Source organism: Hippopotamus amphibius, chromosome 7 (genome assembly GCF_030028045.1).
Source record: "Hippopotamus amphibius kiboko isolate mHipAmp2 chromosome 7, mHipAmp2.hap2, whole genome shotgun sequence".
Lineage (NCBI taxonomy): Eukaryota > Metazoa > Chordata > Mammalia > Artiodactyla > Hippopotamidae > Hippopotamus > Hippopotamus amphibius.
In genome coordinates, this window is record NC_080192.1 from 804,285 (window position 1) to 813,949 (window position 9,665).

Sequence of the window (9,665 nt, forward strand, 5' to 3'; positions counted from 1 at the left end):
GTAGAGCAGGACCACGCTCTCATCTGGACATCCACACTGTTCCTGCAGGTGCGCTCAGGCCAGGTGCTCCCTCCCTCCCATACCTCCGCCCCCTTGTTTTGTAGCTAATGTCCTTGTTTTCTGCTTTATCCTTCATGTGTTTCTTTTTGTAAAGACCGGCAAATACACATATTCTTTATTTCCCTTCATCCTTCCCAAAGGCAGCCGCATTCTATACACTCTCTGCTTTTTTTCACCCTTCCTGGGCCATCTCCTAGAAACCACTCCCTCTATTCATGAGGACTTCTCCCATCTTTGGGAGCTCACAGCACTTCACTGCATGGACGTGCGATGATGTACTCAGTCAGGCCCCTGTGCCCGGGCGTTTAGGTGGTTGTCCATATTCTGCAACTTCAAATCATGCTACAAAGAATGACTTTATGCCTTTGTATTTTCACATTGTTCGAGGTATATCTTTGGGGCAAATTCCTGGAAGTGGGAGTGCTAGGTATTGCCAAACCTCCCTCCACGAGGGTGGCACATTTTGCATGTCCACAGGGCCCAGAGGCATGTTACCCTTTGCAACTTGCCAGTCTGCTGGGTGAGCAGTGGGATCTCCGTACAGCTTTAACCTTCATATCCCTACGGGTGGAGCTGAACGTCTTCATGGGCTTAAGGGCCATGTGGTTTTGTAAAGTGCATATTTTATCCATTTTCCGTTGTATTTTTTGTCGTTTCCCCCTCACATTGTAAAAATTCTTCAATTAATGGGGTACTTGCCTTTTATATCCAATATGTATTGCAAATAATTTCTCCCCGTTTGCCCTTTGTCTTTTGAATCTGCTTCGGAAGTCCTTTCCTCATGCAGAATTTTTGTCAATTGTATGCTTTCATGTTTATCAGTTTTTCTTTAGCTGCTCCTGTTTGGGAAGCTTCCCCACACTCAGGCGCTCAGCTCTGCCTTCTTTCAGCACGTGTATATTTTCATTTTTGCGTGTAGACTGCATTTTGGATTTACCTTTTTTTTTTTTAAGTATTTATTTATTTAGGCTGCACCAGGTCTTAGTTGTGGCATGCTGCATCTTTCGTTGCGGCATGTGAACTCTCAGTTGTGGCCTGTGAGATCTCGTTTCCTGACCAGGGTGTGCAGTGTGAGGGGTGGGCCTAATTTTATCTTTTTCCAAATGAACTTTATTAAAGGTACATCTTGGCCTCTGAGATTTGAGTCACAAACTGAACTTGCACATTTTAAGTTTTGGCAACTGTGAATGAAGCTGCTATAAACATCTGAGTGCAGATTTTTGTGTGAACATGTTTCCAACTCCTTTGGGTAAATACCGAGGAGCATGATTGCGGGATTGTACGGTAAGAGTATGTCTAGCTTTGTAAGGATCCCCCAAACTGTCCTCCAAAGTGGCTGCACCGTGTGGCACTTGGCAGCAGCAACGGTGCGAGCTCCTGCCGCTCCACACCCTTGCCGGCACTCGGCGTTGTCCGTGTTCAGGATTTTGGCCATGGTAGTAGGTGTGTAGTGGTACCTTGCTTTATTTGCATTTTCCTGATGACTCGTGATGGGGACCGACCATCTTTTCATATTATTTGGCATCTATATGTCTTCTTTGGTGAGGAGCCTGTTAAGGTCTTCAAGCCCATTTTCCAGTCAGGTTGCTTGTTTCCTTACTGTTGAGTTTTGAGAGTTCTTCGTATATCCCGAGTGACAGCCCTTTATCAGACGTGTCTTTGCAGAGGTGGTCTCCCGTCTGTGGCTGTCTCCGCACGCTCCTGACAGCGTCCTCACAGAGCAGAGGCTCCTCGCTGTAACAAGCCTAGCTACTGTCTCTGTCGTGATCGTGCCTCTGTGTCATAGCTAAAGTGTCGTCACCACCCCAAGTCCATCTAGATTTTCTCCTATGTTATCTTCAAGGAGTTTTATGGTTTCTTTAAGGGATATGGGCCTGCAGTTTTCTCTTCTTGTAATGTTTTTGTCTGGTTTGATATCAGGGTGATACTGGCCTCATAGAGTTAGGAAGGATACCCTTGGCTTCTATCCTCTGGAAGAGACTGTAGAAACTTCGTATAATTTCTCCTTAAATGTTTGATAGAATTCACCAGTGAACTCATCTGGTCCTGGTGCTCTCTGTTTTGGAAGGTTATTAATTTTTGTCTTTTTTTAAAGCTGCGTTGGGTCTTTGTGGCTGCACGGGCTTTCTCCAGTTGTGGAGAGCAGAGGCTACTCTTCGCTGCGGTGTGCAGGCTTCTCATTGCGGTGGCTTCTCTTGCTGCGGAGCGTGGACTCTAGGTGCGTTGGCTCAGTAGTTGTGGCTTGTGGGCCTAGTTGCTCCACAGCATGTGGGATCTTCCCTGACCAGGGATGGAACCTGTGTCCCCTGCATTGGCAGGCAGATTCTTAACCACTGCACCACCAGGGAAAGTCAGGTTATGAATTTTTTAAAATTAATTAATTAATTTATTTTAATTTATTTATTGGCTGCATTGGGTCTTTGCTGCTGCACACGGGCTTTCTCTAGTTGCTGAGAGTGGGGGCTGCCCTTCATTGTGGTGCGCGGGCTCCGCATTATAGTGGCTTCTCTTGTTGTGGGGCACGGGTCCTAGGTGCGTGGGCTTCAGTAGTTGTGGCACATGGGCTCAATAGTTGTGGCTCACGGGCTCTAGAGCACAGGCTCAATAGTTGTGGCGCACGGGCTCTAGACCACAGGCTCAGTAGCTGTGGCGCACGGGCTTCGTTGCTCCGCGGCATGTGGGATCTTCCAGCTCAGGGCTCGAAGTCGTGTCCCCTGCATTGGCAGGCGGATTCTTTACCACTGCACCACCAGGGAAGCCCAGGTTATGAATTCTTGACTCAATTTCCTTCACTGGTAGAGGACTATTCAGATAGTCTATTTCTCGTGTGACTTTCGGCTGATTGTGTCTTTCAAGAAATTGGCCCACGTTATCGAGGTTATCACATTTGTGAGCACAGAGTTGCTCACAGTATCCTTTTATCATCTTTCTGACGTCCATGGGCTGCCGTGGTGACTCCTCTTTCATTTGTTATTAGTAACTGGTGTCATTTCTTTTTTTCTCAGTCTGACTAGAAGCTTATCCATTTTATTAATCTTTTCAAAGAACCAGCTTTCACTTTCATTTTCTCTATTCATTTTCTGTTTTCAAATTAATTGATTTCCACTCTGATTCTTATTATTTCTTTTCTTCTGCTTATGTTGGAGTTCTGGTTCCTTAAGGTGGAAACTTAGATTACTGATTTAGATCTTTCTTCTTTTGTAACATATGCATTGAATGCTGTAATGCAATACATGCATTAAATTTTCCCCTAAGCATGACTTTTACTGTATCCAACAAATTTTGGTAAGTTGTGTCTTCGTTTTCATTTAGTTACAATTATTATTCATTTATTCATTTAGGGTGTGTTGGGTCTTCACTGCTGTGCGCAGGTTTTCTCTAGTTGCAGAGAGTGGGGGCTACTCTTGGTTGTGGTGTGTGGGCTTCTCACTGCAGTGGCTTCTCTTGTTGCGGAGCACAGGCTCTAGATGCACAGGCTTCAGTAGTTGTGGCACATGGGCTCCACAGTTGTGGCTTGCAGACTCTAGAGTGCAGGCTCAGTAGTTGTGGCGCACGGGCTTAGCTGCTCCGTGGCATGTGGGATCTTCCTGGCCCAGAGATTGAACCCGTGTCCCCTGCACTGGCAGGCAGATTCTTAACCACTGTGCCACCTGAGAAGCCCTAGCTACAATTATTTTTAAATTTCTCTTGAAATCTCTTCTTTGACCCACGTGTTAGTTAGAAGTGTGTTGTTTTGAATTTCCATGTGTTTTCCTGTTATCTTTCTGTTACCAATTTCTAGTTTAATTCCACTGTGGCCTGAGAGCAGACATTATGTGAGTTTTATTCTTTTAAATTTAAGGTATGCTTTATGGAGAGAATGTGATGTATTCTGGTGAATGTTCTGTGTAAGCTGGAGAGTGTGAGTATTCTATTGCTGTTGGACAAAGTAGTCTACACATGTCCAGCTGATCAGCGGTGCTGCTGAGTTCAACTCTGTCCTCACTGATTTTCTGTCTGCTGGATCTGACCACTTCTGAGAGAGGGCTGTGGAAGTCTCCAATTATGATGGTGACTCGTCTGCTTCTCTTTGTAACCCTATTAGTTTTTGCCTCATATACCCTGACACACTGTTAGGCATATACACATGGATTATTACGTCTTCTTGGAGAACTGACGCCTTTGTCGTTATTTATCTGTCTGAAGTATGGCCCCTCCTGCTTTCTTCCGAGCAGAGCAATCACGGTATACTGCCGCCCCCCATTTACTTTCATCTCTGTGGGTCTTTATACTCGAAGCAGATTTGTTGTCGACAACATACAGTTGGGTCTTGTTTTTTTCATCTACTCTGACAACCTTTTAATTGCGCATTTTATGTGATACCATATTCTCTCCTTTTTAGCATATGGGTTGTACTTCTGTGCCTCATTTTTCTTAGTGGTTGCCCTCGAGTTTGTAATATATTATGTATCTACAGCTAATCCAAGTCAGTTTCCAAATTACTGAATACTGTGCTACTTCACGTGTGGTGTGAGACTTAGCAATTCCTCCCTCTGATCACCTGTGTCACTGTTGGCATTCATTTCACATATATCTTATACACACACACACATATGTATATATATATACACACACACTCATACTTAAGCACACAGAATTGAAGATTGTTGGTATCATTATTTCGGACAAATTGTTAATTCCTAGATCAACTAAGAAATTAAAAGTTACTGTATTCCTTCTTTGAAGCTCTTCCTTATTTTGTGTAGATCCAAGTTTCTGACCTGCATCATTTCCCTTCTCTCTAAAGAACTTCCCTCAACAGTTCCTGCAAGGCAGATCACTGGCCACAAATTCCCTCAACTTTTGTTCTTCTGAGAAGGTCTTTATTTCTCTTTCATTTTAAAGAATTATTTCAAAAGGTACAGACTTCTAGGTTGGTGGGGTTTTTCTCTCAACACTTTAACCATTTCAGCCCACTTTTTTCTTGCTTGCATGATCTGAGAAATCAGATGTAATTCTTATCTTTGTTATTTTGTAGGTAAGGTACTCCCTCTTACCCCACCCTGCCGGCTTTTTCAAGGTTTTTGATTTGTCTTTGATTTTCTTTAGTTTAAAAATGACATGTAAAGGTGTAGTTCCTGTTTTATTGTATTTATTGATTTATTGGCATTTATCCTGCTTGCTGTTCTCTGAGCTTCCTGTTCTGTGCTTTGGTGTCTGACATTCAGCTGGGGAAACTGCCGTCCTCTTACATCTTCTGATTCTTCCTCTTTCACTCCTTCCGACATCCCTATTACACGAGTTACACCGTATGCGATTGTCCCACAGACCTCGGACATTGTTTCTTCCAGTCTTTGTTCTCCCTGCTTTTTTGCTTTTCGAGGATTCTCTTGAGACATTCTTTAGCTCAGAGGTTCTTGCCTCCGTCATGTCCAGTCCACTAAGCCCATCAAAGACTTTGTTTCTGCTACAGTGTTTTTATTTCTAGCATTACTTTTTGCTTCTTCCTTAGCATTTCCATCTCTCTGCTTGCGTTGCCCTTCTGACCTTGCGTGTTGTCTACTTTGTCCATGAGAGCCCTTAGCATATTAATCACAGCTGCTTAAATTCCCAGTCTCATAATTCCCAGCATCCCCGCCACGTCTGGTTCTGATGCTGGCTCTTTCTCTTCCAATTGTGTTTTTTGCCTTTTGACGTGCATTGTAATGTTGTCTTGACAGACATGATGCACCAGTTAAAAGGAACTGCTATAAGTAGGCCTTAGCAATGTGGAGGTGGGGTGTGGACCTTCTGTGGTCCTGTGATCAGGCCTCAGTCCTTTACTGAGCCGTGCCTCTGAGCTGTGAACTTCACAAGTGTTCCTGTTTCTTATCTCCCTTTGGTGGGGACAGGCTGCCCAGAGGAGGCTGGAGCTGGGCTCCTCCTGTCCCTGTCGGTCAGGCTCTGGTAACACCCCAGCGGGCCAGGCTAACAAGCCTTCCTTGAGGCGGCCCTGCTGAGGAGAGCAGAGCACTCTGGCACGCCAGGGGACGGCTCCTTCCCTCCCCTGCGGAAAGCTGGAGGGGACTTTGCCCTGATAGTCACTTGGGAACCTGGTCATGCTCCAGGGGTAAGTCTCACAGTAGTGTGGGGGCTCCTTTACGACTGGGTCCCCCTGCAGTTTTTAACTCTCAAAGGCTTTGAGCCTCCAGAAATTCATCAATTGCACTGCAAGTTTTGCTGCCCCAGAACTGGCTCCCAGGCCAGTTGGCACTCCCGACTTTCTACTCCGAGAAGCCATGTTTCACTGTACTTGCCTGTCTCCCCAGTCCTGGGGGCATCAGTCTGACCTGTGTCTTCCCTTCTCTTACAGGTCCCAGAAGCACTGCTGACTTTTCAGGTTGTTCTGCTTGTTACTTGTCGGGATGGAGCTGCAATTTCCGAGCTCCTTCCATGCAGGACTCAAAACTGGAAGTCCATACATATACATAGTATAAAAATATATACGAAGGAAAAAAAAGTGGAGTTACAACTCATCTTTACACTAATACGAGGCTTTATAACTGCATATACATTTACCTTCTCTAAACACTTTATTTCTTGACGTGGCTTTGAGTCACTCTCTGCTGTCCTTCACTTCACCTGCAGGGCGGGTCTAGTGGCCACAAACTCCCCCAGCTTTTGCTGATCTGGGATTGTCTCAATTTCTCCCTCATTTTTTTTTTTTTTTGGCTGTGCCACGCGGCATGCAGGATCTTAGTTCCCGACCAGGCATCAAACCTGTGCCCCCTGCAGGGGAAGCGTGGAATCCTAACCACTGGACCTGCAAGGACATCCCTCACTCATCTTTGAAGGCTCATTTGGCCGGACATAAAATTCCTGATTCCCTTTTTCATTTAGCACTTTGAATATATCACCCCACTGTCTTCTGGGCGCCAGGGTTTCTGGTGAGAAATCTGCTGCTGTCTTACTGATGATCCTTGTATGTGGTGAGTCACTTCTCTTGATGCTTTCAAGCTCTCTGTCTCTTGACAGTTTGACTATATAATGTGTCTCAGTGTGGGTCTGAGTTCCTCTTACTTGAAGTTCAGTGAGCTTCCTGGGTGTTCATGTTCATGTCTTTCATCAGATTTGGGCCGTTGTCAGCTGCTGAATCTCCACAGCTCCGCTGCCCCAGGCCTTCCGTTCTGCCTCTGGGATTCCCACGGTGCATGTGCTGGCCTGCTGAGTGGTGACCCGTATGTCCCTTAGCTCTGTCCAGTCTTCTTCAGGCTTCTGTCTGCTTCTCAGACCTGATGATTTCCATTGTGCTGTAGTCACACTTGTTGGTTCTTTCTTCATTCTGCTTGAATCTGCCTTTGAGTCCTTCTAGTGAAATTTCCATTTCAGTTTTCAGCTCCAAATTTCTTTTTGGTTTCTTTTTAGGTTTTCTATCTTTTTATTGACATTTCCATTTTTTTTTTCATATGTTATTTTCTTGACTTTCCCCATGTCTTCTTTAGTTCTTTGAGCATCTTTAAGACTGCTGTTTTAAAGTCTCTGTCCAGTATATCCACCATCAGGTTTTTTTTCAGGGACAGACTGCTGAATTACTTTTTTCCTTTGGGTAGACCACACTTTCCTGCTTCTTTGTACGCACTGTGATCTTTCTGTTGTGCACCGGACGTTTCAGTCTAACAATCTGGTTGACTCTGGGAACCAGGGTCCTCCTCTCCCCTCGCTTTATGCTTCTGTTCTGGATTGTTGCAGGCTGTCTTTGTGCCAAGGGTAGGCCAGAAGTGTGACCCTCCTGTCTTCTTAAGTCTTTTCTGAGCCCTTCCCTGGGCACAAGCAGTCACTTTCAAATTCTCTCCATGTATGCAATTATTTTTATATGTCCTAGTCTTTAACTGGCTCCTGAAAGGGGGAGGGCAAAAAAATGCAGGGGAATAAAAAAGGGCTCCGGCCCTTTAAAGCCCCTGGAGGACACTTCAGAAGAGGGGGAAGGGTACAAGAACAGTGGCGGCTGCCTCTCTGTCATCAGGAGGAACCACCAGCGATCAGAGCGCAGATGCCCCGTGCCTGGAGGACAGCATCCTTTCTTCCCCGCCCTGGCTCCTGCACGCTGTGCGCAAGATGCTCCAGGACACGCGCACACCTGCCTGCCAGGTGGCCGGGGCCGGGGATGGGGACTGCTGCTGTGCTGAGAGCCCAGACTGCCCAGAGGTGACTGTCATTTACCCTCCAAGTCTCCCCTTGGAGGCTGCGAGCCTCCCGTATTCTCCAGAGCCCCCAGCAGTCACAGCAGAGAGATCCTGCCACGGCTGCTCTGGGAGTGACACGCAGGCCTGGTGCTTCCTCCTCCGCGTCTTCCCAGAGCCTCTTGCACCGTGACGCTGACACTGTTTTCTGCACTGAAGTATCACTGAGGCACAACGCGGGTGCACGACACAGTGATGCGATGTTTTTATACATCACAAGGTGGGCACAAGTCCAGTCACCACCTGTCGCCACAGGGCTTTTACAGTATCACCGATCACACGCCCTACGCCGCAGGTGACATCCCGGAGACTCGCGGCCCCTCCCCCGTCTCACCCCTCCCCCTCTCCCTTCTGGAAACCACAGCTGACTCTCTGCGTCTGTGAGTGTGTTCCTGTCTCATTTTGTTTGTTTTTAGATTCCACGTTTGCGTGAGATCACGTGGTGTTTTTGTCTTTGTCCGACTTCCTTCGCTTCGTATAATAGGCTCCAGGTCGATCTGTATTGCTGCAAACGGCAAGATCTCTTCACGGCTGAGTAATATTCCGTTGTGTGTACAAATACACCACATCTTCTCTCTCCATTCATCCGCTGACGGACACTGGCTGCTTCCACCTCCTGACTGTTGTAAATAACGTTGCTGTGAACACCAGGGTACGTATACCTTTTCAAATTAGTGTATTAGTGTTTTGGCTTTCTTCAGAAAAATGCCCAGAAGTGGGGCTGTGGGATCACATGGTAGCTCCGTGTTTACCTTTCTGAGGAACCTCCACACTGCTCTCCAGTGGCCGCCCTTCTCCTCCAGCACCACGGCACGGCACTCGCTCTGAACACAAGGCCCGGCGAGTTCTCACGGGGTCCCTGCCGCTACCAGAGAGGCTGGAAGAATTTCTCCTCCACTCCCCCGGGGCCCCACCTGGGACTGAGGTGAACACCCAGAGACTGTGTGGGTGCGGTTTCTGCGCATGTTGGCCTGCAAGAGTAGCACTGTTTTATTAGCCTAAGAATAAACAGCCAGAGTCCTCCAGCAGTAGAAAATTGCAAATAAAAAGTTTAATTTCAGAAACTGAGTTCACCATTTATAAATACACTAAAACATAGTCAATGCCAGTTCAGATTAATAATAGGTACAGTATTTTAACAAAACGACAACTCTTCTAAAAGGTCATAGGCAAATCAGTGACTTGTTTCACCCAGAATATTTAACTGGTTTGAAATAAGAAAATGAACCTTTTTCTAAATGTTGAGGCAAGAACTCTGAAGACATATTATTGTTAAAAAAACCTGATGACTGATACTCCATTCTGATGTCCTTGGGATTCTAAAACACCCCACTGATGGCTGAATCTTCCCTATTATAAAAAAGAAAATCTAAACACCTAAGGCTATTCTTACAACTGTAATATAGC